This window comes from Arachis duranensis, chromosome 10 (assembly GCF_000817695.3).
Source record: "Arachis duranensis cultivar V14167 chromosome 10, aradu.V14167.gnm2.J7QH, whole genome shotgun sequence".
Taxonomy (NCBI): Eukaryota; Viridiplantae; Streptophyta; class Magnoliopsida; order Fabales; family Fabaceae; genus Arachis; species Arachis duranensis.
Genome location: NC_029781.3, coordinates 50,865,300 through 50,880,502, shown reverse-complemented (window position 1 = coordinate 50,880,502; position 15,203 = coordinate 50,865,300). Strand labels below are relative to the sequence as shown.

Here is a 15,203-nt window from a genome sequence, read left to right as displayed (position 1 = left end):
TATGTATCATTTTTGTCCCCAACGTTTTCATCCTATTTAAGTCCCTAACGTTTCAAAATCGTCTCAATTTTGTCCTGCCATTAATTCTGTTAACGGATCCCTAACGGCAGGACAACATTGAGTTAGTTTTGAAACGTTAGGGACTTAAATAGGACGATTGAAACGTTAGGGACAACTTTGGGACTTACCCCAAACGTTGCGGACAAAAATGATACTTTACTCTTATACTTATTTAACTTAAACATGAGAATAACAACACTAACCTGGAAGTCAATTGCTGCAATGATATGTCACATCGCGATCAAGCGGTTGGAGTCCTTATTCCGTGCATCTGCACACGCCATAATTTCTGAATACCTCGATAATATGAATAGAAATGACTAGAGACGGGAGAAAAGTGAAAATAGTTCAAAAGTGGCTTCAAGTCACACTGTAAACGAGTTTTATATATAGGCACGGTTATTACGTATCTCGTTTAGAGTGTAAACGAAATAACAATGTGTATATCTCGTTTACACTGTAAACGAGATAAGCACATTACACACCACGTGTGCCAACATGATACATGCACGTAGTATCGTGTCTTATCTCGTTTTACAGTGTAAACGAAATATACACATTGTTATTTTGTTTACACTGTAAACGAAATAAATAATAGAGTGTCAATGCGTAAAAATACTACAAATTACCTAAATTCATAAATAAAATATTTATTTATTTAAAAAAATCCTACTCTTAAACATCCACTCCTCCTCTCTTTGCAAAATTAAAATAATCTAAAATATCCTTCAATAATTATTATAATTATATATAAATTAGTGATAATTATTTTGATTGATTCAAATATATAACAATATATAAAGAGGATTGGATGAGTTTGATATCAAAATTTCTCTTTTCCATGTAAACCTTACAATATTTGACACAATTACCATTCTAAAACAAACAAATGAAAGCCCCAAGTTATAATTTAACTCAATAATCCATATTTTGAAGAAGGGAGCAGCTTTCGGTTTGTAATTTGACTCAATTCATATTTTAGTAGATCAATAAGCTAAGCACTACTGTATCTATTCAGTAATAAAAATATAACTTGATTCAAATTACAATTTTGTACTTTTATTTATTTATTTTAAAATGGTAATTATGTCAAATATTGTAGGGTTGTGTCAAATGGAGGGTAAATATAAAGTAAGCAAGAAAAAGAGAATTCTATTTGTAATTAACAACATCAAATAATTCAAAGGGATTGACATATAATCATTTGGGTCTCCTCTAGAATCGACAGAAGTGGCCTTTATATAAAGACAGCTTTGCATGCATGGCTTATTGACTATGGTCCTCTAATCTCAAACTTTTCTTTTCCTTAAACACTACCACAAAAACAGGAGATAGTGGCGGATAGTTAGTAGCTGTTTTGACAATAGCCGCTATCTAATGGTTTTCCAACAAATTTAATGGTGAACGCTGAAAGAGCAGCCATTTGATTCAGTTTTGCTGCGAATTTAAAAAAATCGCTGTCAATCTATCTTGGCCGTATTTCAATCTCTCATTCTCCTAGTCCCATAATCCCATTTATCAGACACACTTTTCTCCCTCTCTCCTCTCTTTGCAAAAATATCTCCAAACCCTGCTAACCCTAATCTTCTTCTACGAGGTACCATCGGCGATAGATTTCTGCCTCCGTCACCTCCAACCTTCATCGACGCACCCGTCGCAGGTTCAGATTTGTTCTAGTTACTTTCTCATGTCTGTTTCTTCTGATTCAGATCCTCTGCCAAAGCTTCACGTCGGACGAGCCTCTCGACTTTGGAGCTGCAGATTCAGACTCCGCGTGCCTCTGTTCTAGCTTTTGCTTGCTATTGGTGCCTCTTTCCTTTTGCTCTGCTTTGGTTTGATTTAATTTGTTCTGAACTCTCTTTTTATGCATTTTGAAATTGGTTTTGCTCATTTTTTTATACCCAGTAAATGATTTGCTTCATCCATGGTAATTCAACTCGGTTGTTCAAATTTTAACACATTCCTTGTGATAACCATTCCCATTTCTGTTCCTATTCCACAATTGTGTACCTTTACTACTACCGTTTTTGAAATTATTATTATTATTATTATTATTATTATTATTATTATTATTATTATTATTATTATTATTATTATTTGTTTAATTTTTAACCTTCTCTTCCAAAGTATGAAGTAGGATTCTGATTGCAAAATCGGCATGGTATTATTGTGTTGTGTTGCGTTGTTGTTTCATTCTAAGCCCTACTATTAGTTAAAGAGGAATTCCCTTGGCCCCTGTTGCTGTCTCAATAGAATCTTCTTTTTTGCTCCCACCTTTTTGAGGGTACGTAACAGTATATTGAGGTAATTAATTGGATTAATGCAAATGGCACAATGCTATTTCGTATATCTCACATAATTTTTCTTCTGTTATGTGCATTGTATTCTGATGTATTCAAAACTTACTTTTCTATTGCTGATTGATATTGTAGAAGTCTACGACATAATGGCTGTTTGTGGATGTATTTGTTTTTTCTGTTTGTAGGTATGATAATGTATTTTGTTAGACTTGCTAATAGTTAAGTATTTGCTCCTTTTAAGAATAATTTTGTTGTACGATGTTCAACTCTTAAGTCTTTGATTATCATTTATGTTTATTCATTTTCAAGTAGGGATACAACAAGACCAAGGATTTAGATAATGAGGAGCTCTTGGAGTAGTTGCCTGCTTTGTAGCAGCTGCTATATAGACTTGTTGGTTGTCAGGTAATATTTTGAAACATCTTGATATCTATTGTCTTTTTGTATCATAGTCATAGAAACTGATTGTATGCTGATCTTTATGCCTCACTACTTATTTTCCCAATAAAACTAGTAGAAGAGGCTGGATCTCTTCTTATTTTTCCAATCTTAACTGTGATGTGATAGTTTCATTTGTTGTTATATACGGTTGATAATGAGATTGGAAGTTAAAATGGAAAAAATAAGAAGCTGCAAAGACTTACTAGGATTCTCAGTAGTAACTATAGATGTTCCATCAAAATCACAAGTTCCCTTCACCGTAATAACTTCCTCTTTGACTTGAAGACACCACATAGACCCTTCACCGTAATAACTTCCTCTTTGACGACTTTCCATTTTTGAAACCATAACAAAAGCATGAGTGCTGATGACTGATATGCCATTCAATTTTCAATTTTCAATAATTTATCGTATTATTATCTAAGTAAAGCATAAAGTCAGTATTTTACTTCTGTCCTTGATGGGGTTATTAATTTATAGTTTAACAATTCTCATAACTGGGAGCACTTGAGGGGTTGCCTAGTCAAATTTGAAGACTGCAATATACTTTCCAAGAAAAAGAAGGTCTATAGCAATCTATTTATTGTATTATCAGCTATCTTCTAAATAACTCTGATTATAATTTCGTTAATATTTTGCAGACTCTTAAACAATTACTGATTTTTTGTTATCTTTTTTTTTCTACTAAATTTTGCAGACTCTTAAACAATCACAGTTTCTTACCTTGTAATAGTTAGATTTATAATTATGCACTTTTAAAAAATGATAATTGCATTTAACTACTTGTCTATTACTCCATCTTTAGGCTTTGCTACAGGCTCTTGGTGATAGGAAGGGTATTAATCGGTTTGGTGACTTCTCTGCTCCACTTGATGAAGCATTAATACACATTTCACTGGTAATTTGCATACCAATTGTAGAAATGATCAGTAGGCATTAGTCAAAGTTTAAATTTAAATGGTGTGAATAGGATTTCATTATAAAACACATTGATGTTAATCCATGTATCAATCTCGTAGAGTGGGACAATGTTTAGTTATTTCTTATTATTAGGGGAGAAGGTGTGATTTTTTCCTTGCTTAGGTATATGATAATTGGAGTAGGTTTGGTATTACATTTAAAAATTCAACAATCCGATATTGTCATGTTGATTAATGTACATAAAAATAATTTGGGACTATTGAAATTAAGTTAGCTTTTGTATTAAGGCTCATGCATTCTCAAGCAATGAATGCATACAAGGCTACTGAATTGTAATTAGAAATTTCAAATGTGAATTGCATTCCCATTTGTTATAAGCTTATTTTTCTCAAATAAATTTTGCTTGTTCTTAATACTTATATCTTTCTTCCTAACCTTGTCCAGGATTTATCTGGCCGACCACATTTAAGTTATAATTTAGATATCCCTACCCGGAGGGTCGGGACATATGATGCTCAGGTAGTGCACTTTCATTTGATTATTTCATCACTCAGCTTAGAATTTTATTGAATAAGCTTTAGACTGTTGAGCCCCTAATTTTTTCAGCATAGATTTATTTTAATGTGACACTCTTATTGTATTTGTTGTTGGCTATACTTTTCCCTTTATTTGTATCTTCATTGATGAGTACTCTTGGTATCCTGTATGTAGTTAAAATTAAACACTGACTTTGCATCTATAAGGTGTCCAGAAACAACTGTCTATAGGGGCATCACGAGTGACTCTGTTGGTGAGAAATTTGAAGAAAAAATCATTGTGATCCAGGATTTTGGAGGAGGTAAGAAAATTAGTGTATTTACTGATTCTTGTGTTTTACTATGATGGGAGCTTAAAATCTAAAATAGAGATTGAGAATTTGTTTGTGTTGCACTGTCCCGAATCCTTTGAATTATAATGACTTCCTTTTATTGTTTGGTAGTTTTATTTGGGTTGTTGTTTTCAATAGTGTAGTTTAACTCTTTATATTGTAATAATTTTCATCTTCTACAATAAAAACAGAATGGTCCATAGTCTTTTCAACCACTTTATATTGAGCATGATTTATTTTTGTAGAAATATAAAATCTTATTGTGGACTCTTCAGGTAATGAAAAAGTTTGTAGACATTGTGCATTTTTTACATTTGGAGATACATGAAGCATTTGGCAGTGCTGGTGCTTTCAAGAACTGCAAATAATTGATTATGAGCATTTGGCAGTATGGAATGTCTCCTTAGGGTTCCAGTTTTTGCACTCAATCTCTGCTACCTATCCACTAGGGAAGACCATTATTAAAATGTGCATTTTGCTTCTGGTATTTTGTTTTGGAGATGTCATTCTCGTAATTTGTTACTACTTTATTCTTGTGATATTTTAACCATCTTTAGGTTGCTCTTATTTTTGTGTTTGTTTAGATGTAAAATATGTATGCGGTAAGAATCCTTATTAAACATTTTCATTTATTTTAATAACAAAGTTTACAAGAAAATCATGAAGTTAGATTTGATCATAATTGTGACAGGAAATGAAAGATCAAGGAGTGCTTTACAACTGATTTGTTATTACTTTACTTGTGATATTTTAGCCATTTTTAGCTTGCTCTTAGTTTTGTATTTGTCTTGATTTAGAAGCAATATAATTGAGTAGCTTTATGAAGCTAATTTTTTTTAATGTAGTTTTGCAAATTGTGGGGGTTATAAACCTCCACAATATACATTTTTTTTAAAAATGCTTTCAAAATTATAGCGGTTTACAAACGGCTGCAATATTTTTAGAAAAAACTATTAGCCAAATCGCGGCAGTTTAATTACTTAATTTGCTGCGGTTGTACTAGCGGTTTTTCAAAATCGCCGCAAAATCAAATCTCTACCTCTTAATAGACAACGTTTGTGGAACTGCTGGAATTTCGTTTCGCGGCGGTTTAAAACCGCTAATCTCTAAAAAAACCGTCGCTATTCGACGTGTCTCTTGTAGTGAAAACACATTTAATTTGCATTTATTTTCACATAAAATTAAACAAATATACATTACAATTAGATGTCCATGCATAGTACATAGAATCAAATTATGTTATATAATACGGAAAATATTTATCGACTTGTATTTTCTTTTAAATTGTTATTAGATATAAAATATGAGTTATTTTATTAATGTTAACCTGTATATTCTCTTTAGTAATAAATTATATAAGTCAATATATGTGATGTATATCTCGCACACAGCTCATCTTACATGCATTATTTGTAACAACATTTTTGTATAATACAAAATGATCTTATAGTATAGTTTTCTCTCATGCATTCATAAGATGGAAATTGAATATCTTATGCTCATATATATCTCTAAAATTGGGTATAGTATTGAATTTTTTTCATGCTTATTGGTGAGATAAACTTTTAAAAAACCTTGGGTAAACTTCAATTACCTACAATTTTAACCACCACTGCCACCCAAAAATTGTAAAAACAAATTCTATATATTTCTATATAAATATATATATTATTTAATTTCTCTGATCTGAGGTTGTATTTTTTACTTCAATACCTTTTGAGTATCACAAGAGATTATTATTTATAAAAAAATATTAGAGAGTTATCAGAATTTATTATTTTTTATTATTATTTAATTATCAATTTAATTCTTTTAATAATATAAATTTTTTAGTTTAATAATCTAATAACATACTTTATTCTATATTTTTAAATATTAATAACTAACTTATAACTAAAAATAATAAATTCTAATAGTCATTTACCATTCCTTTTATTTATATTTGGACCACGTATCATTATGCACACGTTCAAGGAAAAAAAGAGAGGCAACTAAGAACGTCAATGGCAATGTATGTTTACCTCAACTTGTTTAACTGATCCTCATTTCATCTCAACTTGGAGACTCTGACACCATTGTTAATTACCTTGCTTCCATGGTTCCAGGACCACTTCCTTTTCTGCATGTACAATACAATAGAATATAATGCTTAACAACAAAAAATTCCATAACATTAATTGTTACACGTACTCAAATGGCTTCATCACATTTATAATTACAGGTCCCACTTCACTTATTTTCTTAAACTTTTGAATTATGTACTTTGAATGTTAACTTAAAAGAATTTAATTAGAGCATTTCTTGGTAAGACCTTTAATTATAAAAATGAGAGTGATAAGAAAGGGGGATTTGTTAACTATTGCAAGAACCTGTACCAACTAGATGGAAGCATATAAATTATTTCATAACTCTTAAAGTCTTAGGATAATTGAATTAAGCTTTTTTGTGCTTACTATGATTATCAGAGCAGGTTCTCTGCTTTCGCCAATTTTATTATGTATATTAAGGACCACATCTCTCTCAAGCCACTATTGTTAAGATTGATTAAGGTAGTTAATAATTCTTTTGTTTTCTACCAAGTTAACTTGTTTTTTCACATAATAACACAGTACATATTTATTTTTTATTATTTTTGATCGAATGAACTTTTGGTGAAATTAATACTTAATTGAGTTAATTCATAGATCATGAATAATTCGGTCATGTATCTTATGACAAATATTTTCTCTTTTATGGCAAATAAAGGCTACAACAGCCTGGTGAGTTCAAATATTCGGTCAGAAACCTTTTGCGTTTATTTCTTGCTTTTAAGGGTCAAATATATAATCTAAACTTTTCATTATCAAACACTACTAGTTAGGAGCATTCAATAGCAGCACATAAACTACTCTACTTATAAAAAAATGAAATCAGTGTGTGAAAACCACCCAATTAACTTCAAAGATAATAAAATTTGGAGATAATAATAAGGAAAAGTATATGAAACCAACTAATAATCAGCCAAGAATGAAACAACATAATTAATTATAATTAGTTTTATTAATTTATAATTTAATTTATTTTTTAAATTATTGTTGACCACGTTTAAAACATGAGGGAAGATACGCTAGTAATAGGAGAGAATCACAGAACAGATGCTTTGATCATTCATTAGTTGGTTCCATATAATTAATTATGTTTTATTAATGCATGACACATGAAACATAGAAATCATATCCAAAACCATCCAATTTACAAGAAAAAGAAACATTCGTGTGCCTATCAGTAGCAACATCCGGTTAAAATCAACAGTACTTCTGGTTTACCAGTTGATCGATTCTTGGCTTATATAGAGTTGGTTCCTAGCATTGTTGTAATAACAATCATCAACTTAATTTTTTTTAATTTATTTTCAAGATTACAATGGATTAATAATCTCCCTATACTTTCTACAATTTGTCGCGAGTAGCAACTGCCAACGTGACAATGTAGTATCATCTTTTGCTTTTCACCCTTATAAGTTAAAAAATATTCGCCCATGTACCTTTTCATCATTTCTTATGATATGAAATCTCAAATTAAAATCTGTCACTTCCCTCTATTATTTTTTTTTCTCCGTTGTGTGGGGAAGGATTAGAAGTTTAGAACGGTGGAATATTCGGAGACAGGGCACCATCAGCACATGCTTTGGCTTTACACAATTCTAATTTTCACTTAACCAGCTTCTTGTTAACTTGTAATCATTGCACTAACTATTTGGTGATGGACAAATAATAACACTAGATTTAGTAGTTAAGACCTTTATTTTAATTTATTTATGAATTTGTTTTTTAGACGTAAAGATATTTTTATAAAATAAATAATTAAGATATAAATACATATTATATTAAATAATTTAGATAATGATTTATTTATCTTGTATTCTAAGAGCACATATTAAGTTTACAAATTAAAATTTTTTTTATTAAAAATATAAAAATTTAAATTTTTAATGTATTTATTTTGTATTTATTAAATGAAAATATTTAAATTTTTTTATTAATGATAAATTTATCATGTGCTATTAGTTAAATTCCTTAGATAAATATGTTAAACTATTTAATGCTTTTTAGTCATTATCTTTATATAAAAATATCTTGACATAAATAATTATTTTATTTTTACAAAAATATTTAAAAAACAATAAAAATCAGTTAAAATAATCTAATATTATCTTATTATGTATTTATTAATTATTGTTGTAGTAAATGAATAATATTAGATGTAATAAATAGATAATTATAGATTTTAAATATATGAAATTATAGATGTTAAGTTAAATAAAATAAATTTATATTATTGTCTCCCATATTTTTATACTTGAAAAATGATTAGGAGTCCTAAATCATTTCTTTTCTAATTTTTAAATAATTTGTTATATTTTTTTATCTTTTTGATATTTTAAAAGAATAATATATATTTAAATTATTATTCATTTAAATATTAAGAGGATAATTAATTTGATGAATTAGGGTTTTTAATGATTTTTCCTTTGTACCTGTTGTTTAATTTCATCGGGAAGGCCCAATTCAACCACAAATTTTACGCTATGCAATTATGTCACTATCATTCTTCCCTACCCTAATGACTAATGATTATACACAAGATCATAGACTTGCTTTGGGAGAGGTTACTTGGATTATTAGTAAGTTAGACTCTTTGAATAAAACACTATGGACTTCTAGTGTGGTGAACCGTGTTCAAGGAACGGTGGTGGTGGTGTATATATATATATACGGATTCAGACTATAAAGTCAATGAAATTTCAAGAGGTAAGAATTAGGATTAAAAAGTGTTTATACTTTGAGTTGAAAATTATGTTTATTATATATGGAAGTAGATCAGATAAAAATGACGAGATGTTCGGAGTTTTTTTGTCTAGAATATAATGGAAACTCATATGCAAAATTATATTTGTCTTAAAGCTAATGTATAAAATTGATAGTTTGAGAATTATTAAATAAAAATTTAGTCAAATATTTTAAATTATTTAATAATTTTTAATTATTAATTTCACACAAAAATAATTATATATAAGTTTTTATCCTAAAAGATACCCCGGGAATAAGGAGGACTTTAACAAGGCTAAAAGTTATGATTCCATTTCTTGATTATATTCATATACCTAATAACCAGCTACAAATACACCCACTATATTTACCATTTTGAATTTGAGTTTTGATATCTGTCATTATTATTTTTGCCATCACCATCAGTCAATCACTACATTAATACAACCAATCAACCATGTAATAAAAAATAACATCGATGGGTAAAAAAGTACCAAACAAATTTATTTTCGACAGTAACAGAGGGTAATTGGCGTCTTGGCGATTCAAAAACAGACCTCAATAATATTCATGATTCGGAACATATAGCCCCATGGGAATCTAAAGTTCACCACCACACTCTGCCATATACGATCCAAACAGTAATACTATGATGATCCATGTAGCGGATTTTTTTTAGATTAATATTTTATTTATTCAAAAAAAAAACAATTCAGAGCGCTTTTATCGACGTTTCTCTTATTTCGTTTACAGTATAAACAAAATAAAATTATACGTATTTCGTTTACACTGTAAATGAGATAAGGCTAAATTAAAATAAGGCGTATATATCGTTTACAGTGTAAACGAGATATGTAAAGACAAATTTCTAATAGCTATAAAAGGATGTGCAACCCTTTATGTTCTCCACAAACATTTCACTACTTCTTTTCTATCTATTTCTTCCGAAAATAGGCTAAAATGTCCAATAGTAGTGGATACTTGGCTGTAAATGTGTATCCGAATTATCGTATGAAAAATAATGATAATGTAGTGATATTTGAGTGTAAGAATCTCATTCTCTTAAGTACCCGGCCAATAAGTTCTTTGTCTGAATTGAAGAGTTTGATATTGAATAGCGTCGGTGGTAGCAGAAGAAAAGAGATCGGAAGGGTGGGGTATAGGTTGCTAGCACCGATAGAAAATAGAGTTTTTCAGTTTCGTCTATTTTGACTCCATGGCGATGAGCATGTGCGCCTGATGTTTGACATCCAAGGGAGAATCACAGCGGAGCAAGTGATGGAGCTTTCTGCGGAGGTTGGCGACGTCGGTGTTGATGGCAATGGATCTGGCTCATCAGACTTCGTCTAGGATGACCTAACTCGCAAACCACCACCGATTCATATTGCTAGTCCAGTGAAAGTCATGAATGTCGACAATGAGGACTTCGAGGAGGAGTATGCTGCGGATAGCAACGAGAGTGGTTCCTCTGAAGATGATGATCAGGAGGAGTTTGTACCAGAGACTCCGGTTGAGGCATCACGTACGTATCTTCTACCTCCCTCACGCCCAATGGCCTTGTCATCTATACCCAGTCACTATGGTACGTTGGATCTGGATACAATGAAAGAGAAGAATCTATTTTCTAACACGGGTGAAGACGATTACAACTTGGACGGTGGTGTGGAGTTTAGGGTTGGTCACAGATTCAAAAGTAGAAATACAGTAATGCAAGGTGTAGCACCGCAAATTCCCAAGACAGAGATCGACACCTCTGAAAGTCATCCAATGGTGGAAACCACCGGAGTGAACATGGTTTTTGGACTTATCAGTCATCAGGTAACCCCCGATCAATCAACAATATGTTGCACCTCGCATACTGTCGGAGGGTGATTGAATCATCAGTATCGGGTGGCATCTGTCAGACACACTCCCAAAGTCATGTTAGCTTCAGGGAGAAAGGCTCCTTCCCATGTGCTCCCTGCTGCTGGACTACAGGAGGCTTGGCACCGAGTAGCTTCTCAACTAACTCTAAGGTCCCGGTCTCATACCATGTGTGAAAATTTCGAAAGCAACCACACACAGGCTCTTCATTAGCGCTCAGCCTGGGATGGTATGCAACATCCTGTTAGGGTGATCATGCACTCACTCCACGGTAGGTGGAAGATGTGGGTTTCTGGGCTGAACACTCAACAAATGCTGTGATCAGGAAGTTGTCGAACAGAAAATTTCTAAGTGGCAACGCGTTACCGAACCCAATCTCTCTCAGATACGGGACAATGGCGTCCGGTAGTGGAAGTGTGTGATTTACTCTCCTCGAAAGAAGTAAACGAGACCTCTAGTAAACAATAAAAAACCGAATCAAGAATCAATTTGACTTATAAGTAAACTATTTAAACAAATAACTATAAACATTTTAAATATAAATTTATTTACATCAAAATTTTACTTAAATAATGAAATTATTTAGTAAAATAATTAACTTAAATATTTGTATAATATAATACAAATGAAAATATTTTGTAAGATAATTAATGATTACACTAATAAAAGTTTATTTTATTTAATTTAAATAAAATTATTTAGTTAAATAGTGAATAATAAAATTCATTTTGCATATCCTATATATAGTAAATTAAGTGAAAATATTTATTTGAATAACCAACAAGTACACCATCAACTTGATAATTTTGTTTAAGTAACAAGAAATTTAAGAAAGAATCATTTATTTAAATATTTAGTAAATACAAACATAAATATTTTGCTACTTAATTAAGTTTATTAGAAATTGTTAATAACCTTTTAATTAATAACTCAATTAATAAATATATGCTTAATAATAACTTAGATGAAAGAAAAATAAACTTAAACAAATATTTAACTAACATCCATTTTAAAGTATGCCTAACATCATACCTTAACATTTAAACCACTCTTAACCATATATTCATTCGCCTAACATATACTGCATGCTACCTCTATAAAAGTATTCTAAGTATAGTAATAGATCTATGCTTTAATATAAGCATAAAACGAAAAACAACACCAACCTCAAAGTCAGTTTTCCTTGCAATGTGCTAAGTCGCATTCAGTTTGTTAATGTTTCCATCGTAATTATCAGCGCGCGCATAGTTTTTAAGTAATTTAAAAATATGATTAGAAAAAGGTAAAAATAGGAGAAAAGGCAAAAAAATGGAAGTCAAAAACTCTTACTCAAGACTGTAGACGAGATACATATACATAAGCATCCTCCACTCTTATCTCATTTACAGTGTAAACAAAATAAGATTACATGTATCTTGTTTATACTGTAAACGAAATAAGAATTTTACATAATACGTGTATAAACGTGATACGGCTACATCGTATCATGTCTTATCTCGTTTACACTATAAACGAGATAAGAGAAGCGATACATTTCAATAAAAATGTTTTAAATAGTTTATTTCAATAAATAAAATATTTTATTTTAAATATATATCCTCCGTGTAGCTCCGGCCCCAAATAAAACAAAAACAGAAAAAGAGAAATTCTCCACATACAAGCGTTTTTTTATACAAGTCTTTACAAGTCATTTATATTAACGCGCTTACTGCATGTTTTTCACTGCACCTTCTTCTTCTTCTTGCTGCACGTTCTTCTTCCTCTTCCTCTTCTTCTTCTTCTTTTCTTTCGTTTATTGTCTTTTCTTTCTCTTTTTTCATTTACGTGCTTTTCTCTCTATTTTCTTTCTTCGTTATTTTCGATTTCCATTGTCTCTTGACATCAAGCTCTGAAATCGTTTTTGAAAAAGAAGAAGCAGCAGAAGATGAGGAGGAGAAAGAAAAAGAGTTCTGAATTATGCATAAGCTGTACTTCAACGAATTTTGGGTGTATTTCTTAAATCCTTTAGGTGTATTTCTTAAATCCTTTGGGTGTATTTCTTGTTGGGATAATACACCATTCCCCCTTGAGAAAATACCTTTCACAGAGAAATAAAATAGACACAATCACAACACAAGAATTTAACGTGGAAACTCCAATTACTGGGGAAAAAACTACGGCCATTGCCAAATGACAACCAGAGAATATCACTATGTGAAGATTGTTACAACACATAGACTTCTTTCTCTCTAACACCAGCACCCCAGTACACCTCACAACACTCTCTAATCAAAAGGTATAGAGGAAAAGAAAAGTCAAATACAAGTTTTAAGTATTTCCGACTGGTGCAAAAAATATAGAGAACTTAGCCTCATATTTATAGCCTAGGCCACCCACTCCATTTGCTATCCTAAGCAATGTGGGACTAATTCAACCAAATTCTAACAATCTCCACCTTGGTTGAAATAGTCACACATCTTCAGCTTCCATAGTCAACACCGACAATTATTTGCTGCCATTGTCTATACCGACAATCATAGTTCAGAGAACTATCATACTCCACCATGAAAGTATACTCACTTGGAATTAGACCACTCCAAGCATTTCACCTTGGTACAGATCGAAACCTTGCTGAAAATTCATGGTGCAACTTCCAAATTGGCTTTTCCTGGAAGTTCTTCATCCATCGACATAACTCCGCCACACACCTTGCATCTCAACGCCAACCAATGCCCGTGTGCAATTGTGGACCCGATTGCCACAACTTATCCTTATCCATGGCAGTGCGGTAATACTATGAGGATACTTCTTGTCTTCTAGAGAACATTATCTTCTCTCATAGAGACAGCAATATTGCAAGTATCAGATTGAGAGTCTTTTTCTAAAACCGCATTACCTGGACAATTTCTCTTTACATGCCCAGGCTTTCCACATTTCCAGCATGTTACACTCCTTCCAGAATTTCCTTTTCCATAATTGTCACCTCTAACTACAAGCGCCAAATCTGATGAAGTGCTACCCTCATTTTTCATTCTTCTTTCTTCAGTGATGAGCGGATAATTTATACGCTTTTTGGCATTGTTTTTAGGTAGTTTTTAGTAGGATACAGTTACTTTTAGGAATGTTTTCATTATTTTCTATGATAAATTCACATTTCTGGACTTTACTATGAGTTTGTTTGTTTTTCTGTGATTTCAGGTAATTTCTGGCTGAAATTGAGGGACCTGAGCAAAACTCTGATAGAAGGTTAACAAAGGACTGCTAATGCTGTTGGATTCTGACCTCCCTGCACTCAAAAAAGATTTTCTAGAGCTACAGAACTCCAAATGGCGCGCTCTCAACGGCGTTGGAAAGTAGACATCTAGAGCTTTCCAGCAATATATAATAGTTTATACTTTATTCGTGATTAGATGACGTAAATTGGCGCTCAACGCCAGTTCCATGCTGCATTCTTGAGTCAAACCCCAGAAACACGTCACGAACCAAAGTTGAACGCCAAAAACAGGTTACGAATTAGCGTTCAACTCCAAAAGAAGCCTCAGCTCGTGTAAAGTTCAAGCTCATCCCAATCACATACCAAGTGAGCCCCGGAAGTGGATTTCTGCATCAATCACTTACTTCTGTAAACCCTAGTAGCTAGTCTAGTATAAATAGGACTTTTTACTATTGTATTAAGTGTCTTTGATTGACGAGTCTTTTGACCATTCGGCCTTTTGATTACATTTGGGCGCTGGCCATTCGGCCATGCCTGAACCTTCATCACTTATGTATTTTCAACGGTGGAGTTTCTACACACCATAGATTAAGGGTGTGGAGCTCTGCTGTACCTCAAGTTTTAATGCAATTACTATTATTTTCTATTCAATTCAGCTATTCCTGTTCTAAGATATTCGTTGCACTTCAACATGATGAATGTGATGATCCGTGACACTCATCATCATTCTCACCTAGAAACGCGTGACT

The 15,203-nt window shown here is 31.8% G+C and overlaps 1 long non-coding RNA gene across 4 annotated transcripts; it reads left to right on the top strand.

Annotated features, from left to right (window-relative positions):
• The first annotated feature begins 1,358 nt into the window (after nucleotides 1-1,358).
• LOC110276529 (uncharacterized) lies at nucleotides 1,359-5,259 on the top strand. 4 transcript variants are annotated; one of them, XR_008003790.1, is made up of 8 exons: nucleotides 1,359-2,364; nucleotides 2,493-2,545; nucleotides 2,670-2,765; nucleotides 3,282-3,365; nucleotides 3,607-3,699; nucleotides 4,167-4,241; nucleotides 4,434-4,560; nucleotides 4,866-5,259. It is a non-coding gene; the product is annotated as an uncharacterized LOC110276529 (long non-coding RNA). The 4 variants fall into 4 exon arrangements; XR_008003789.1 differs by having other exon boundaries at nucleotides 1,359-2,545; nucleotides 4,474-4,560; XR_008003788.1 differs by having other exon boundaries at nucleotides 1,359-2,545; nucleotides 4,466-4,560.
• The last annotated feature ends 9,944 nt before the right edge of the window (nucleotides 5,260-15,203 follow it).